The sequence below is a fragment of the Polypterus senegalus genome, chromosome 8 (genome assembly GCF_016835505.1).
Source record: "Polypterus senegalus isolate Bchr_013 chromosome 8, ASM1683550v1, whole genome shotgun sequence".
Lineage (NCBI taxonomy): Eukaryota > Metazoa > Chordata > Cladistia > Polypteriformes > Polypteridae > Polypterus > Polypterus senegalus.
In genome coordinates, this window is record NC_053161.1 from 174,789,018 (window position 1) to 174,807,728 (window position 18,711).

Consider the following 18,711-nt stretch of genomic DNA (forward strand, 5'->3'; position numbering starts at 1 on the left):
ACTCACCAAACGTTACATATCTACATGGGAAATGAACATGGGTAATATGTTTATAGTCATTCTCACTAAAATACACTGTCAAAATATATTAATGAGAAAATTGAGACAGATTGGCCTTTAGGAAATATTAAAACGCGTGTGTGCTGTCATTTAGGACAGAATGCATTGTTAACGTGACGCACTCTCTACTGACGCGATGTCACGAAAAAAAAGAAACAGCGCAGTCCATGCAAACTCAAATCCTCCTTGATGTTTGACCTTATGATTAATTGTCAATATCAAATCAATAAAGTCATTTTAAGAAGATGACAAGTCTGCTATAGTCAGTTTAATCAACGCTCCTTTTAAAAAGTTTGCTTATACAGAATATAAAACAGAATCTCAATGATACGGGACTCGCGAGTAGTAACGAATAATATGTGACACTGAGAAATTATAATTCCTAATAACGGGAACAAGTAAAACTACAACTTCCTAAAACGGACACTGTAAATGTAGGTATTTCAATAAGTAATTTAGGAGACTTGTGTGTGCATTTCAATATCGATTTAAGAACTACGTAGGCCACCTGTTGTACTATAAACGGTAGCTCAAGCAGCACTTAACAGTAAATAGTCTAACAGGACAATGACTGACTGAAACGAAGATGCTGCGCCGCTACAATAAAGGTTCACACTGTCGTTCTGCATGTTTAGAAGGCGCTGATTGGCTGAAACTGTTTATAGCGAATTGTCCCAAGTTGGAAGTGCCGTATAGCGATCAGAAACAAAAAGACACACTTAGGCATGCTGGACAGTAGTTTGTTTTTCTACAATACAAATTCAGTACGACACCAGGGTCTCCAAACACACAAATATGAAGTTTATTACGTTTTACAGTGAAACTCTTTACATACACAATATAATTAGGGGCGTGTGCCCCCTGCCCGACTACGGTGGCCCAACCTTCCCTCGATAGCTCGATTCACTCGCTATCCGTCCAAGCTTGTTAAATGGAGGAATAGAAAAAAAACTTTCACAAGAGGAGGATCAGCGACGCGAACCTGAGCGACAACACCACTGAGCCACCTAATCCGGATAATTAACGAGCTCTGCACAACTGAACTACTACTACTGTTCTTACTGCGGCGGATGAAATATGTTGTTTGACATATGCACGTTAAAATGGTTTAATTGATACGAGAGTATCATTGTTGTATTCTCCTAATGAAGACGAAAAAATTATATTTATAGATGTATACTATATGACGTACGGTTTTGAACAAAATTAAGTGTTCCATAAAAAGGTTGAATGATTTTCCTAATCTTTTCATATATGTATATATATAGTTAATATATGACAATATATCTTTGACACTATGTATCAGACAAAGGAAATCACAGCAATCCACAAGAACAATAATTAATTCTCAGCAACTACCTGAATTGTAGCTTAACCATATCAACTGAAATGTGTAATGTCAATACGAATTACAAAATATAACTAGAGAGTTAAGTGTCAGATAGACTCTCAAAATATAGAGGTCAATGCATTTCAGTGTGCTGAGGCTTCACAAAGATTCAGTAACCAGTGACCATGTCTGCTGGAAGCCCTGTCATGATCCAATCTCAGTAGTACGCATGTCTGAGGCTTCGAGCCCCGTCATGATCTCAGTAGTACGCATGTCTGAGGCTTCGGAGACCCGTTCAAAGCCCGTCATGACGCAATCTCAGTACTCTGCACAAAGCTTCGACTCATTATTTGTTCAACGAGCTCCCGTTTGAAGTAGGCTACATATGGCATCAACAGAGTTAAAAAACTCAACAGAATTCCCATTGAAATGAAAGTTTGTAGATGATCAATACATGTTAAATGATCGTGCCCGATAATACGTTGTGGCAAAAAATAAAATTATAAATTATACATCATACAAATGCCGACTTGTTGAATGCATAATGCTGCCAAGAAGAGCTTTAGTAATATTGGTGACGACACATCTCTCACTATAATACTCTCATAAATATCCATTCTTCGCCTCATGCAACGTTTTCATGCAACACTGAAGGTATGTCATATAGTATACATCTATATATAATTGTTGTTGCCTACATGTATACATTAAAAAGCATACATTATATACCATCCTCCCGAAAATAGTAGTGGTGCAGCGGTAGTGTTACCGCTTCATAATAAAGCATACGTGGGTTCGGGTCCAACCCCTGTATATTATGACCCAAAAGAGTCTGATTTTTCTTTTTTTTTTATTAAACAGCAAATTCCAGCGTGGACCGGGAGCGAGCAAGGCGAGAACACTAGTAAAGATATATCAAATGGAAACGTTCATCTTGTTTTATGTCTATAACAAAAAAAATTTGAGTAACGATTTCAACTGTTTTTGTAGTTGTTGATGGCGGGTTTAGCGGTTTAAATTTTTAAATATTAAATTGATAAGGTGGAATGTGCTCTTACTTTGAGTGTTGGGGGGGGGCTACTCGGTAAATGTGTTAGTAACTGGGATTGCGCCTCTATTACTGGAAGATTGCTTAGGAATGATACAGACTGGACAACTATATGTTTTAGGAAATGTTTTATTATTGCACTGTGCTGTGACTAAAAAACTTTTCACTGATCACCTGTACGGACCTTGAAGATGTGTTCACGAGGGAGGGATGCTGTTGTTAAAAGCAAATGTTTTTTTTCAACAGCAGGTCCAGATGTGTTTATCCCGCTGCTTTTGTTGCCTCAGCACTCAATCTTTAATGCCGACCTTGATATGTGCACTGCTCACATTGGAGTGTCCCGTGTGTGTCTGTGTGCCGGTGACTGATCTGCGCCGTGTCTCTCAGCCTCTCTGATGTGCTCCGGATTGACACCTTTGAATGTTTGGTGCAGCAGAGCAAATTCAACCTGATCTACCACAGTGGGTTTGTTATCACCTTATTCCAGCGTTTCTCAACCTTTAAGTATTTGCGACCCGAGTTTTCATAACAGTTTTAATCGCCCCCAACATTTTTTGAAATGTAGATGCATATTTGATTATACCTACTTAACTTTTATCGACATTTATCTAACTCTATACAGTATTTATTGTTCTATTATCATAATGTAGTTTAAGTTAATTTGTTTTGGTTCCAACAAATGTTTTCTTTTTTTCACATCTTCGCGCCCCCCTTTTTTGTTACTTCGCGCCTACAGGTTGAGAACCACTGCCTTATTCAATGGCGGGGTTCATGGACGTCAAATGGCAATGGATAGAAATGGATTAATGTAAATACGTGAGCTGCCATCCGCAATTAGACATCGCATTTTGATGGCGATTTTGGTGATTCCCGAACAGATCTCTTATGCGATCCTTCCACAGTATCTCTCAAAATTATTTAGTTCAAATTGGTTATAAAGATTTCAATTCTGATCATTTGTTTTATTATTGTTTATTTTGATAAGTCTTTAAGTCGGATCGAACTCGGCCTAGCACTACGCTCAGAATTTGAAAAGCAACCGCCTTAGTTAGTTGAGCCATTGACGGCGTCATTTCTTTATAGCAAACTCGTTACTTTCGTGCTCTACAAAATATTGTAAAGTATTAATAAATGAAATATTTCAATACTTGATCGAATACTAACAACTGATTTAAGGATTTCACCTTTTCTTTATCAAATGTGCTTACCTATATCATGGCAAAGTACAGGGATAAACCATTATTTTCCGTCTACTCCATTTTAATTAAGTCAAACCAAAGAAAACATTTAAGGCTATTAAATGTGATCTCAAGAAAAGATGAAGGTTAATTCTAATACTAATAACAGGAGCGATTATAATGATACAGTGCAAAGGTAAAAACTAATTGAAAGAGCCGGGAATTCATGAGTGAGGCGTCTTATTTTGTTTAACTCTTGCTATCGTATAGTGCATTCTGCTTGTCGGCGTTAGTTACATATATATTTATATTTTTAGACATCAGACACTAGAAGTTGCTGACGAACCCTTCTCTTCGTTGTCAGTCTGTAGCAGCGAAAAAATAAAAGCAATAAGAGTTATAACAGACGTCATTGAAGTGGATCATGAGTTTTATTAATGTTAATGAAAATGGCCAGGAGGGGTCACTAAAGAGGTGAGTGTCAAATGCTTCGAAGCTTCGATACGATTTCCGACACAATTGCTTCAAACGTTTTGATGCTTCATGAGGCTTCACTCCGCCCATCACTACACTCTTGTCTCTTACAGTCACTTTATCTTGACCGTCCACCATTAGAAATTACTCTCACCTTTCTTTTTACGTATTCCATAAGGCAATTGGCTAAAGTGGCCCATGAATGACAAAAACACTGATTGGCGATTTGTTGAATAAAACGGTGATTGACCGCGACGTTTAAATTTGCGATTGGCTGATCAGTGACTGACGTGCGCAAATTTAATATATGATTGGCTGAAGTCGAAAATGATTTTCACGCCCATTTTAATCCGGTCTGCAGCAATATCGACTTGGTTTTCGTCGCTCTTGATGACGTACATGGAGTACTTTAAGCCGTGACGTCACCGTAAGTGGCAGATACGAAGTCGGCGCGCACTTCTAGCTTGTATGCAGCGAAACAGGCTGCTGAGTAGGTCGGCTTTAAAAAGTACCACATCGCACACAGGGTGAAGGTAAGTGATATGAGTTTGGAGCCGTCATGTTATGAATGTGGATTTTTAATTTGCTCCAGACGGAGTCAGTTTTGAAAGAAAGTAATTACCGAGAGACGGAGGGTAAGTATTCGTGGTTTGGTTAGTTTACCAATGCACGAATTTCCGCCCTCTCCAGTCAAAGTAACTAAGTAGAGGGAAGCAGGCTCTTTATGTCTATCACGTCAATTTCACTAACACACACAGCGCTTTAATTTGTACTTTTCTTTCTCCTTTATCAATTCCGCGGTGTTCGTGATGGGTCGGCATTTCAGAAAGCAGCGAGGAGTCAGTCAGAAAAAGACAAACACGAACTGAAACAAACTGGCGTCCGCGACCGTGGAGAAAAGTCGAAGTGAATGCGAAACCAAGAATGAAAACAAATGTATGGAGGGAGAAAGTGTAGCGCTGTTGTGCCGGTATTCCTCGGGTAACCCGCCTGGAGAAGTCTAAATGTAATGTTCATATCTGTTGAAGACGGGCGTCCATAATCAGTATGTGTGTATTTATATACACGGGTTAGCATTTTGAAACCTGCTTAATTCAATGTAGTCTGTGTATATTTACATGCTTTGCATAGATGAAAAATTATATGGATGTTGTTTTGTTTCTGTCATAGCCTGTGTCATATGTGAAAACGTCCATGTTTTGCTGCTAAAATCCAAAACCAGTAAAGCATGTTGATGAATATTGGGAGGTTAATAGAGATTTGTCGTTGGTGTTACTGGCTTACAAAATGAATTTTCTGGTCTGTATGCATTCTCCATGTGTCCTCTATTTATTTATTTATTTTTTTTTTTTCATCCTTATTTCTAAAGATTCCCAGGTTTAGTGGGCTGGCAAACCTAACCTGACTTACTATGGTGGTGGATACACATGCACTTGTTCCCTACAATGACCCGTAGTCAGTTCCTACCTTGCACAGCTACTCTGATTTTCTTCCCATATCTCACTGACCTCAGTTTCTGTGTGCTTTGTAGATACAGAGATGAGGTGGATGGTAAAACGCATATGGCGGCTGCTCACTAAATGTAGTTTTTTTTCGCACTGAGCTCGGCCAGGGTGTGTGGGTCACCTTTTTGTGCCACTAGGAACTCTTAAGTGTACACCACAGACTGGCCTGGCACCCCTCATCTCAGCAAGGCTCTTCTTGATTTAATTAAAATCTTCATGAGGGTCAGTAATTGATTGTTCTTTGTCTAGCCCCTCCCCACGGGGGTTACCCATGGTACATTAGTCAATGAGGAGCACATATCTCCAGACAATGGAGCACCAAGGATGAGTGAGGCACTCAAGGTCTCAATACTGGGAGAAGTTATTTAGTAGGAGTTTATTAATATTTTTAAATGTTTTTTCCTTATGGTTTTGTGTGCAACATTTACTTCCGTATGATGGGTCTGACAAACTTAATACTGGATTTGTGTTGTTGGAAACATAAAGTTCTGTTTCAGAGACTTAGAAGTAAGATCTACAAACATTCGTTAAGACTTGCACTATTTAGTTGCTGTCCACCATTATTATTAAGCATTTTTTTCCAGACAGTTTTATTTCTAAGCTCTCTACTCATACGTATGATGCCCATTATACACAACACTCCTTGAGTCTTCAAACTGTGAGGTCAAAATTGATGTTATAGCTGTGGAGAGAAGTAGATTATATTAGAAAATAATTTAATAAAGAGGGCAGGAAAAGATTATGTGAATTAATAAAAGTCCACAATGATGCTGATTCACTGAGAATTTTACTACATATATTCACTGGGATTATATACATTTAGCTGTCTTTGAATCTGAGGAGGACATTTTCAGAAATAGTTTTTATTAATGTGAAGTCCTTCCAAAGTTTGATTACTCATGGTAGACATCAGAAGCTGCTACATTGACAGTAAACCCCCAATTTGTAGTAACTTAGTAGCCATTGTAGCAGTGTATTGGTTTAGAGAAGTACAAGCCTTATATTTTTTCAAAAGGGTCTCTACCTGTGTGATTTGTAAAACGTCTTTAATGTTTTAAATTAGTGAGTTGAGATTTTTTAGCTCACCCTGATACCTGCCACTGTTCTATTTGTTTTTTACACTTGCAGTGTTCTTTCTACTGTACTGATCAGCTCAATTCTCTTCATGTTTTATAAATTTAGTAAAAGTTGGAAACCTGTGGTTGACACGGCCTTCCAAAATAAAGATAAGATGTTTGTCTTATTAAAAACTGTTCCTTGTGTGCCGTAATCCTACTGCTATCCCTCGCTTTTTATAATCTTTTCATCTTTAAATGTGCTTTAGCAGCTCTTTGTAATTTGTAGCCAATATGTATTTCCTAAATTGAAGACCCGCTCTTCTGTATTTACATCTACTGATTTGACAAAATGCCTGCCTGCAAAGTCCTTTCAATTGCCCGATAGTCCAGAGGATGAAGAGCACACCATTGTTTGAGCTCAGATGTTCATATAATGACTTCTTGCCCTCTCACTGTTTAATAGTACTGTGATTATGTTTTACCTTATTAAATGTAGAGCCCCACACACCATATTTTTATTAGGGCTGCGCAATCCTATACCAGTTTAATTCAGGACTGGGGATGTTCAAATCATAACACAGGCCAATATCTCTGGTTAATTCTGTTCCTAAGAATTTGTTTGAAATGTCATAATAAAGCTTGATCTTATCCGAATTTTATGGTCAGGTTTACAAGTTTTAGGAAAAATACAAGGTTAATCAAACTTCAATCAAAACTCCACATAATCAATATTAATAAGTCTGTATGAATTCTCAAAGGAAGCATAGAAAATGTGTTGTGAATTACAAATTAAAAAGCTAACAAAAATCCAGCAGACCATGTTCACCACAAATTGAAGCTCATGTAACCCAGGCTAACAAGAAAGTGCTGACAATTGAAATACTGTATTTGAATTCTTCCAACTAAATGAGTATTTGTGCGGGACGTGTAGTATAGGATCGTTTGCTTTTTATTAAAAAAATTATCTACATATGCCAAGAATACATGACATGACAATTGATATAACCAATATAAGGCCTACGGTTCTTAGTTTTTAATACGCAGGATTAAACCGGAAAAAGCTACACATTGAAAATTGAATACCAAACTGAGATTACGTTAAGAATTCTTCTCAGAGCAGTTGATTTAGTTAATGGTTTGTTTTTGTTGAGAATACAAACCTAAGAGTGTAGTTGAGTTTATTTAATAATTGGTTCATAATCACTTTATTCTGTAAATGATGGTATCCAACTCTTACATGTGCCAGTATTTGGTAGGATGCCGATTCAAATCTCTTTACTGCCAGAACGACCCTTGAACAAGGCCCTTAACCTGAAAATTCCTTCAGGAGCTCTTGCTGTGCAATGGCCGACCCCACACTCTGTCCCATAAAGGTCATGCGAAAATACAATATTGCCTCAGGGATTATTACAGTGTACCAAATTTAAAAAAAAAAATATATATATATACAGTATATCGTGTAGTTACAGAGTTATTAACTAAGTTAATGGATGTATTATCAACATGTAATTGTACAGTATATAGCAGCTTTGAAAAGGGAACTGACTACGATTATTTAATTTATGCTCAATAATGGACTTCTCCAAAACTAGTGGTCAAACGCTCAACTACATTTACCTTTATTTGGCTGATGCCTTTATTAAAAGTGACTTACAATATTTATGATACAATTGGTTACGTTTCTTTTTTGGTTAAAAATAAGCCTGTAGGATAGACTGTTCAGCCCCTTTACCGAACATACAAGTATCTCTTACGTCAAGAGACTTGTTGCATTGTGTTTTATTAACTGGTTAGTATTAGTGACATATTTTTAGGCAGGAATTCTCTTATTTTACTTTTAATAAGGTAACTATGGAGTCAACACCATTTGCTTTGTTAAGTTGGCCATTGAAATGTCACTGGTGGGTCAGTGTTTTGACTTAATTAGTGCAATATGCAGTTATCTTGTCTATGTTTAGTCCATTTATAGATAATAAACTGTTATATACACATTAATTATTCACATTGATGTGGTCAACTTTATCCCAGATGCGTTTTCCCCTTACCATAGAGTCATATACCATTACACACTTCTCTAAATGAAAGGCCTACACATCTAATGGATATGATGCCCTGCTTCATTTGATTTGTTAATTGCCATTTTCTTGCCATTATCACTGGAATATTGTCCAAATGGTACTTCAGGAGGTGTAGTAAACAGTCTGGTCCAACTCTGCTTTAAGACACACAGAGGGCTTGTAAGTAATTAACACAAGTTGGGACATCTCTGCAAATTGTTTGCTTCAACGTTCAAGACTTCATTTACTTGAATTTCTGCAGAACATCTGTAGGTTGTAACTGATTAGTTTTCCCTGAAATTCCCCTTTTCAGTTGTTGCTAATAATAAACTTTAAATGTAATCCTCTGACAATTTACTGCTTACCTTTTGACTGGTAGTGGTCCTGTCTGAAATATAACTTAATTAAAAAAAAAAAATAAATAAGATTCTTTAAATCTCAAGAAAAGCGTGTTTGTATATATGTATGTAGTTGGATACAGAGAAGCTAAGAACTTAAATGTTTATCAGGCAAAAGAGGGCTTTGTGAGATCAACAAGACAGTGGTTGGAAAAAGGACAAAAAAAAATACTTTTTTTTTTTTTTTGACTTTGTTGACGAATGTGGGTCAAGTTATGTTAAAGATCTTTATATTTCTAATAATTTTTGTTCGATTTTCGACTTGACTGAATATAATGAATTGCTTTCTGGGGACCCAGTGATTCTATTTCTGGATTTTCAAAGGGTATTTGACACAAAAAGACATGAATTTATATTTTGACAAAAATTATTTATGAATTTAGGGCAACTGTACAAATATTTTAAATCTAATTGTTTATTTATTTATTTTTTAAAAGCAATTATGATGGTTTATAAGTGAAGTAATGGCTCAGTTAGTGTCTCATGGAATCTCCCCACAATTTGAAATTCACAGAGGAATTTGTCAGCATTGCCCCTTATCACCCATATCCCCCACGTTTTCTCCTTACATCTCAAATTTGTAAGTTTGTTGGTCACTCAAAGAGAACTTTGAAAATGTCAGTGAAGTACATACAGCAGTTGATATTATTAAAACATTGTAATGCAAATGTGAACTACTGCGAAATTCCAGCTACTTACTTGGAAATTAAAATCAACAAAACAACAGCAAGTGAAAACAGTGTGCTAGACCTTAATCCAGTTGATACTTCATTAAGAAATCAATTAACTCATGGCTGAGTAGAGATCTTACTGTTAATGGCAGATTCTTACTACCAAAACTAAATGCTTATCTCATATTTCCTCTTCATTTTCAACTCTATAAATTTCAGACTCCTCTTGTACCCTTCTTTTCATTGCCAGCCTTTAGCAATTGAAAAATATAAGTAGTAAAAGTTTAGACGTCATTGAACTTAATCATCAGTTTGTGTAACGTTAATGCAAATGGCTAGCAGATGTCACTAGGGAGGTGAGTGTTGAATGCTTCATCATGATTTCCAACGCAGTTACTTCAAATGTTTCGATGCTTCTTGAGGCTTCCCTCTGCCCATTACTACTTTACACTTCTGATAAGTCGTCTTCTTTCGGCTGCTCCCGTTAGGGGTTGCCACAGAGGATCATCTCAATAGTTATTTATTCTTTCTCGTATTTAAATAATGTGCAATAACTCGGTTTAGTTATTATTCTTTCCATTTGTATATAGCATCGCAGAACTTTACTTGCAACGTTTTGCACCATTTGTTCATTTGTTTCTTTATTTACTTGTTGTGTTCTACATATGTCTGCACTGATGGAGCTGCTTTTAATTTCATTGTACATGTGTATAGTGACAATAAAAGACATTCTCATTTTTCCATCTCTTTCTGTGCTCTTCCTCTGTCACACTCATCACCTTCATGTCCTCTCTCGGCACATCCATAAACCTTCTCTCAAGCCTTCCTCTTTTCCTCCTGCCTGCCAGCTCTATCCTTATCATTCTTCTCCCAATATTCCCAGCATCTCTCCCCTACATCAAACCAACACAATCTCGCCTCTCTTACTTTGTCTCCCAACCTGAGCTTGACCCTCTATTTCCCTCATTTTTAATCCTGTCCATCCTCGTCACACCTAATGCAAATCTTAACATCTCTAACTCTGCCACCTCCAGCTCTGTCTCCTGCTTTCTGGTGAGTACCACCCATATAACATAGCTGGTCTCACTACCGTCCTGTAGACCTTCCCTTTTACTCTTGCTGACACCCTTCTTTCACAAATCACTCCTGACACTCTTCTCCACCCGCTCCACCCTGTCTGCACTCTTTTTCACTTCTCTTCCACAATCCCCATTACTCTGCATTATTGATCCCAAGCATTTAAACTCATTCACCTTCTCCAACTCTACTCCTTGCATCCTCACCATTCCACTGACCTCCCTCTCATTCACACAAACATTTTCTGTCTTGTTCATGCTGACCTTCATTCCTCTCTTCTCTAGAGCAGATCTCCACCTCTCCTCACGTTAATAACTGGCAAAGGTTGGCCATCAACTTTCTGCACACTTGGTGCTATGGATTTAATTTTAAATTTGCCTGTTTTATCCAACAATTTACACTCAAAACCCCTAATGACAAAGTGAAGAAATGTCTTCTGATATGTTTTTGAAATGTAATGCAAATCAAGAAACTGAATCTCTCATTCATGTAAGTATTCAGACTCTTAAAAGCCCCCTTGGCAACAGTTCCAGCTTTGAGTCTTCCTAAGTAAGTCTCTATAGGCTGAGCCCACCTGCATTTGAGCAGTTTATTGAATTTATCTTGGCAGATCTTCTCACTCCTGTGTGCTGTTTCAGAGTTTCGTGAAGTTATTTTATGGTGGCTGGAGTGCCAATCATGCTGGCAACCCCCAAGTTTCCCCTGTAAGTCGGAGGACCACTTGCAGGTCCGGATGCAGTTTAATGTCATACCATGACTGAACAGGGGATTGCCAGCAAGGATCATGAGCTGTTTTGTAATGTGGTGGGTGTGGCAACACACTGTACCAATGCATGGTCCCCAGCCTGATGTGACCTGGGATCCTCGCAAGCTCTGTTAGATTGTATGGGAAGCATCTGAAAATCTGCCTGGTCTCTCCACAGCTGTTCTATGGGGTTTAAGTGTGGTCTTCAGCTGGACCACTCTTGGACACTCGGAAACTTGCCCCAAAGCCAGCACCCCATAGCATGATGCTGCCACCACCATGCTTCAATAAAGGGATAATATTTGGCAGATGATGAGCAGTGCGTGACTTTCTGCCAGAGACAGTGATTGGAATTTTACCCAAATAGTTCAAATTCTATCTCATACAACCAGAGAATATTTTTCCTCATGCTGTCAGTGTCCTTTAAATGTCAGTTGGCAAACTCCAAGTGGTCTGTTTATATACCTTTTACTCAATAGTGACTTCCATCTAGCCACTCTACCATAAATGCCTGTGATGGATTGCTGCCAAGATGTTCGTTATTCTAACCGGTTCTCCTGACTTCTGAAGCTCTGTTACAGCAACCATTAGGTTTTTGATCACCTTTATGACCAGTGCCTATCTTGGGGTGTTACTCAGTTTGGCTGGACTGCACATTCAAAGTGAAATCCTGGTTGTAGCTGCGTTTTCCCAAAATTACCAAAGTTCTGCAGCTTCGACTCAAAAAATGGGATTCAACAAAAGCCTGACGCGCAGAAATGATTCCACAGACAAATATCTTCATTTTTTTAAAGTTTAGTTAAGTTTTAAAGTAAAACAGTTTACACAAAAAAAGGAAAATTAAAATAGCAAAAAAGGAAAAGTTAATGTTAAGAAAAGTTCAATTCTAAGCTTAATCTTGTTACATCTCGAATAGTTACTATTTACTTAACATTTCTGAACCATTTCAAAACGGTCAGAAAACTGTATGCTTATCCCATTTCTAACTTGAAAATGGGTCTTTCAAGTCCCTGTTTACTGGGACCTGTTCTAAACACTAATCTATTATCACACTGTTTCTCAGTTATAGCAAGAAGGTTCTATCTCTTATTAACTTATAGGGGGAAAGACTATACCATTGTATAGTCTTTATATTCTATTCAAATTAAGCAAACATTAATATGAGTTTAACTCAAAACTTTAACTTTCCAAATTGGTTCTTACATTTCCGGCCCCTAATTGGCTATGCAGGAGCGGAGACAATTCAATATGAGCCAAGCAAACTTTATATTAAAGATTATATAATATATAAGATTATTTAGGAGGCCCAGGCCTCTCATGGAGCCTGTGATCATCAGAGGTGACTGTGTGCAGAGGGTGCAGACCTATAAATATCTGGGATTGCAGCTAGATGACAAATTGGACTGGACTGCCAATACTGATACTCTATGTAAGAAAGGTCAGAGCCGACTATACTTTCTTAGAAGGTTGGCATCCTTCAATATCTGTAATAAGATGCTGCAGATGTTCTACCAGACGGTTGTTGCAAGTGCCCTCTTCTACGCGTTGGTGTGCTGGGGAGGCAGCATAAAGATGAAAGACGCCTCACGCCTGGACAAACTGGTGAGGAAGTGTAATGGAAGGATTTTTCTAAAGAGAGGAAGGGAATCAGGAGAGCAGATGTGCGTTGATTGCTCCAGTGCAAACCCAGCTGCATTACTAATGTTTTGGGAGAAACAGCCGGGAATGTTCTAAAGATACAGCCAAGGCTATGTAAGGAGTTGTTTTTCACTTCGAGAGGCTTTTTTCACATGTAAGCATATTACTGTGTCTTCTAGTACTAGGCACTGCCTCAGTCAAGGCCAAATGCCGTGTCTCATGAAAGGAGGGGGTAGGCTGAAACTGATCACTTCTGCATACACTGCTTCCACGTAGGCCGCTTTTGGGCAAGGACACCTAATTAGTATATAAGGGAAGGTTCCGCCCTCAGTTTCTTTGGGCGCTCAACCGTGGGGAAAGGTGCACACCGCCCAGTCTACTCTTGTTAGGCACACGGGGTTGATCCTCTGACGAGACTGACATGCGGGCTCCCTCAGTCTACTGGTCTAGGATGATGGCTCTGTGTCTTTTGATGTATGTTACTGTAAGTATAAGTTTGTCTCTTTAAATATATTACTGTAAGCATATATATTTCTATAACCTATTGTTACTGCATTATACTATTCATATGTATTTATATGTTATAATTGAATAAGTAAATTTTATTGAAGTATCGGACCTCTTCTCTCTGATTTTTGCCCACTTACTGTAAAAGAACCCCTTGAACCATTTTCCCAAATCAAAACAGGAAGGCAGGCTCTATTGTAGGAGTAAAGTTGGACAGTTTAACATCTGTGGCAGAGCAACGGGCATTAAGCAAACTCCTGTCAATCATGAAGAATCCACTGCATCCACTTAACAGTGTCATCTCCAGGCAGAGGAGTAGTTTCAGTGACAGACTTTTGTCACTGTCTTGCTCCACTGAAAGACTGAGGAGATCATTCCTCCCCCACACTATGCGACACTTCAGTTCCATCCGGGGGAGTAAATGCTAGCATTACTATTTAATACTATTTATATTTTTATTACTTATTTAATTTAATATTGTTTTTTGTATCAGTATACTGCTGCTGGATTATGTGAATTTCCCCTTGGGATTAATTATCTCTCTATCGTTTTCAAATCACTAGAAATAACACTGCAAACAAACATTTTTAAAAATTTCATATTTCAAACATTGGCTGTTTCTTGATGCAGCCACAGTTTATTCACGGGTCTGTCCAGTGTGCTGGTTTTGGTCTGCACACAAACTCTTCTGACTGCACCTTTGGCATCTGGCATTGTCTTGATGACTCAACCCATTACCCAGGAATTGCGAGGTGTAGCTTTATCTACAATTAGAACAACATCCCCTGGTTCAAAATTTCTTCTTGGTGCAAGCCATTTTTGATGTTCTTGAAGCATTGGCCAATACTCTTTTGTCCATCTTTTCCAAAACAAATCATCCATGTATTGAATTTGTTTCCAGTGTCTTCTTGGGTATGGTTCATTTTCTGAAATTAGTTTAGGTGGTATTTCAGGTTTTGTATTCAGTAATAACAAGTGATTGGGTGTGAGTGGTTCCAAATCATTTGGGTCATCTGATGTCTTTGTAAGGGGTGTATTATTGAGTATTGATTCCACTCTACACATTTTAGGAAGGTTTTCATCATCAAGTGTTTGTTGGTTTAGTGTTGAATTTAAAATCTTTCTTATGCTTCTGATTTGTCTTTCCCACACTCCACCTTGGTGAGAGGCTGATGGTGGATTAAAAATCCATTTGATTTGTTCTTGCATCATAGCGTCACTGATTTTTTTTTGTGTTCCAATTTTTTAATAGCTTCTCGTAGCTCTCTTTCTGCTCCAACAAAATTTGTTCCATTGTCTGAGCGCATGATTTTAACTTGTCCTCTTCTATCCGTAAATCGGAGTATGGCTTGGATACAAGAATCAGTGTCTAAGCTATGTGCGATCTCTATGTGCGCAGCTCTGGTTGTTAGACATGTGAAGATTACTCCGTACCTCTTGACCAGACTTCTTCCTCTTTTGAGGGCCCAAAATAATCAACTCCAACATTAGTGAACGGTGGTTGGTTTGGTGCTAGGCGATCTTCTGGCAAATCTGCAATTTTTTGGATCTTCTGCATGTTGTGCACTTTGAAATTATTTTTCTGATAGCTGAATTCGCTTGAGGTATCCAGTATTTCTGGCGTAATTGTGCGAGCACGTAGTTGCGCCCACAATGACCGATTCGTTTATGAATGTGCTGCAATATGAGAGAAGGAACATGTGAATGCTTGTGTAGAATTGCGGGATGTTTAGCTTCTTCAGGCATTGCAGCTTTACAGAGTCTTCCTCCAACTCTTAGTTTTCCATCTTGTATGATCGGGTCAAGTTTATAGATTTGACTGTTCTTTTTAACACAAGTCTTTTTCTTTACAGCTTTTAATTCCTCTGGAAATTCTTGCTGTTGACTTAGACGGATAAGCTCTGTTTCAGCTTTAACTAAGTCATCTAGAGAAATTGGTCTTGTTTTTAAAGTCAGTTTGTACCTTTTCATATGCTTTGTGATGAGTGATTTTTGTTCTTCTGGATTACCTTTAGTCTGACTGACTTTTAGTTGAAATGTTTTTCTTTCATGTCTTTAAACTTGAGGAACCAAGCCACTGCTTTCTTCAAGCGATGCCAATCTTAAAAGTAAGTGATTAGTTTGTTGATGGGCTCAGTTGCTTCTTCTATTCTTGTCACGTTAACTGCACAAGTTTTAATTTCTGGATCATCTTCAAAAAGTGAATCATTCAGTTGATCTGATCTTTTTGGCCACTCACGTTCTGAGTTCAATAAGAAACTTGGACCATGTGACCATGTGGTGCTCTTGAGAAAGTTTTCTATGCTTAGCCCTCTAGAAGCTTGATCAGCCGGATTAAGGGCAGATGTGACGTACCTCCACTGTGAAGGTTGTGAATGATCTCTGATCATGGAGATTATGTTGGCAACAAAGGTCTTGAATCAAGTGCTTTCGTTTGAGATGTATTTTAGCACCGTGGTGCTGTCAGTCCAAGATGTAGATTCTCGTAAGGGCATTTGAAGCTCACCTTTAAGCATTTTGTCCATTTTTACTGCCACGACGGCTGCTGTCAGCTCCATTCTTGGAATTGTGACCTGCTTCAATGGTACAACTCTTGACTTGCCCATTAGGAATGAACAATGCCTTTTGCCCTCTTCATTTGTTAAAACAAGGTAAGTGACAGTGCCATATCCATCTTCACTAGCATCTGCAAAATTGTGCATTTGTGCTGTCTTTATGGTTCCAAACCCAGTAGGTTTGAAGCATCTGTTCACTTTATAGTCTGTAAGTAACTTCAAATCATCCATCCATTTTTTCCATTTCTGAATGTGTTTGACTTCTACTTCTCCATCCCACCCAAATTTTTCTTTGCATAAGTCTCTTAGAATAAGCTTTGCTGGCAGTAAAGCAGGTGCTAGAAAACCAAGTGGATCATAAACTGAGCTAACAACAGACAGAATACCACGCCTTGTAGCGGGCTTGTTTTGCAACTTAATCTGAAATTTGAAACTGTCAGTTTCTGTGCACCATTGGATGCCCAGGGCATGCTTTAACTGAGGAGATGTCTTTAGTGTTTTTGACTTTGAACGAACCCGTTCTTGTAATTGCATCTCTTTGAATTGATTAACTAGTTGTTCATCAGCTTTTTGTGCTAACAGTCTATTTGCGTCTTCTAGCCATGCTGTAGTAGCGACCGCGAATTCCTTCCATTTCTTTGCGCTTTCCGCGAATGTCTTTTTCTGTTTCTTAATTGCTCCCTCCTTACTTAAAGTAGACAGTAGCTTTTCGTGTAACTCCTCTATCTCTCTGTGCGTCACACAAAAATCTTCAAATCTTTTAGCTACAATTAAGCGGTTTCCTGGAATGTTTTTAAGACTTTCGATCTCCGTTATGAACACGGAAAGCTCATCTTTCCTCTGACTTATGTGATCTTTAAGATCTTTAATTATATTTTCTGACTTCGAGTCTACTCGGATCACTGCGGATCTCACTTGAGCTCTGTTTAGACATTGCCATGACAACCGTTCGAGCAAATGATAGGACGTTTCCTGACAGCAATTTCGTCACAATAGGGACGTTCCAACAAGGCAGATTTCTTTCTTGAAACAAGGCTCCAATGAATCAGGCAAAAGCACATCCAATCATCCACGACGTCCTTTTATAATATCACAGTCTCTCAAATCTTCTTAGGTTACGGCGACTTTGCTTTCATTCACGATCATGCAGATAGTAGATAAGATCACAGTACCTCAGAATGATTCAGTTCTTTTTCTTCGACGAGTTCTGGAGCAGAAGTGTCCTCTGTTCTGATGGTAGATTCCAGTCCAAGTTCAGGCCTTAGATAGCGAGTTTTCTGACGAAAATGTAGCTGCGTTTTCCCAAAATTACCAAAGTTCTGCAGCTTCAACTCAAAAAATGAGATTCAACAAAAGTCTGACAAGCAGAAATGATTCCACAGAAAAATATCTTGGTTTTTAAAAGTTTAGTTAAGTTTTAAAGTAAAACAGTTTACACAAAAAAAAGGAAAGTTAAAATAGCAAAACAGGAAAAATTAATGTTAAGAAAAGTTCAATTCTAAGCTTAATCTTGTTACATCTCGAATAGTTACTATTTACTTAACATTTCTGAACCATTTCAAAACGGTCAGAAAACTGTATGCTTATCCCATTTCTAACTTGAAAATGGGTCTTTCAAGTCCCTGTTTACTGGGACCTGTTCTAAACACTAATCTATTATCACACTGTTTCTCAGTTATAGCAAGAAGGTTCTATCTCTTATTAACTTATAGGGGGAAAGACTATACCATTGTATAGTCTTTATATTCTATTCAAATTAAGCAAACATTAATATGAGTTTAACTCAAAACTTAAACTTTCTAAGATTGGCTCTTACACTGGTGGTGCCAAACTTCTTCGATTTCACAATTATTGAGTCCAAAGTCTTAATGGAAATGCCCACAGCTTTACAAGTGGTTTTTTATTCCCTTATCCTTATCTGTGCATCACCACAATTTCATTGCAGGGGTCCACAGAGAATTCCTCTGACATCTTGGCTTAGGTTTTGTTGTGGCATACCATTTGAATCGTGGGGCCTTACACACACAGGTACACGTGTGCTTTTCTTAACAATGTCAAATGAAGTCAGTTTGTCACAGGTGGTCTCCAATGAGGTTCTAGTGTGTCACTTATGCATTAATAAGAAGGTGCTGTGCATTAACAGACAGTATAACATCATACCTTTCATAAGCTGAAATAAGATTTTTAAATTGTAACTGTCACTTAGCCATTGAGGTGTTGTAACCCTGATGGTGCAGAACAATAGGGAAGTACATGTTTTGCAAAGTGCTTTCTCTGTACCTGTCTTGCAAAACTAGCCATAGCTGAATTGCATACCCTAAGCTGGGTAGGGAGCCTGGGACAGTGGGTGTGTCGACAGTTCCTCCTATCTAAAGACTACTGTGTACTTGTGCACATAGTGATCTAATGT

The 18,711-nt window shown here is 38.1% G+C and overlaps 1 protein-coding gene across 1 annotated transcript in view; it reads left to right on the forward strand.

Annotated features, from left to right (window-relative positions):
• The first annotated feature begins 4,439 nt into the window (after positions 1 to 4,439).
• Positions 4,440 to 18,711, forward strand: part of LOC120534716 (zinc finger and SCAN domain-containing protein 21-like) — a 63,744-nt gene continuing 49,472 nt past the window's right edge. Inside the window, exon 1 of the mRNA XM_039762300.1 lies at positions 4,440 to 4,623. The gene's annotated coding sequence lies outside the window, so the exon portion shown is untranslated. The remainder of the gene's footprint in view (positions 4,624 to 18,711) is intronic.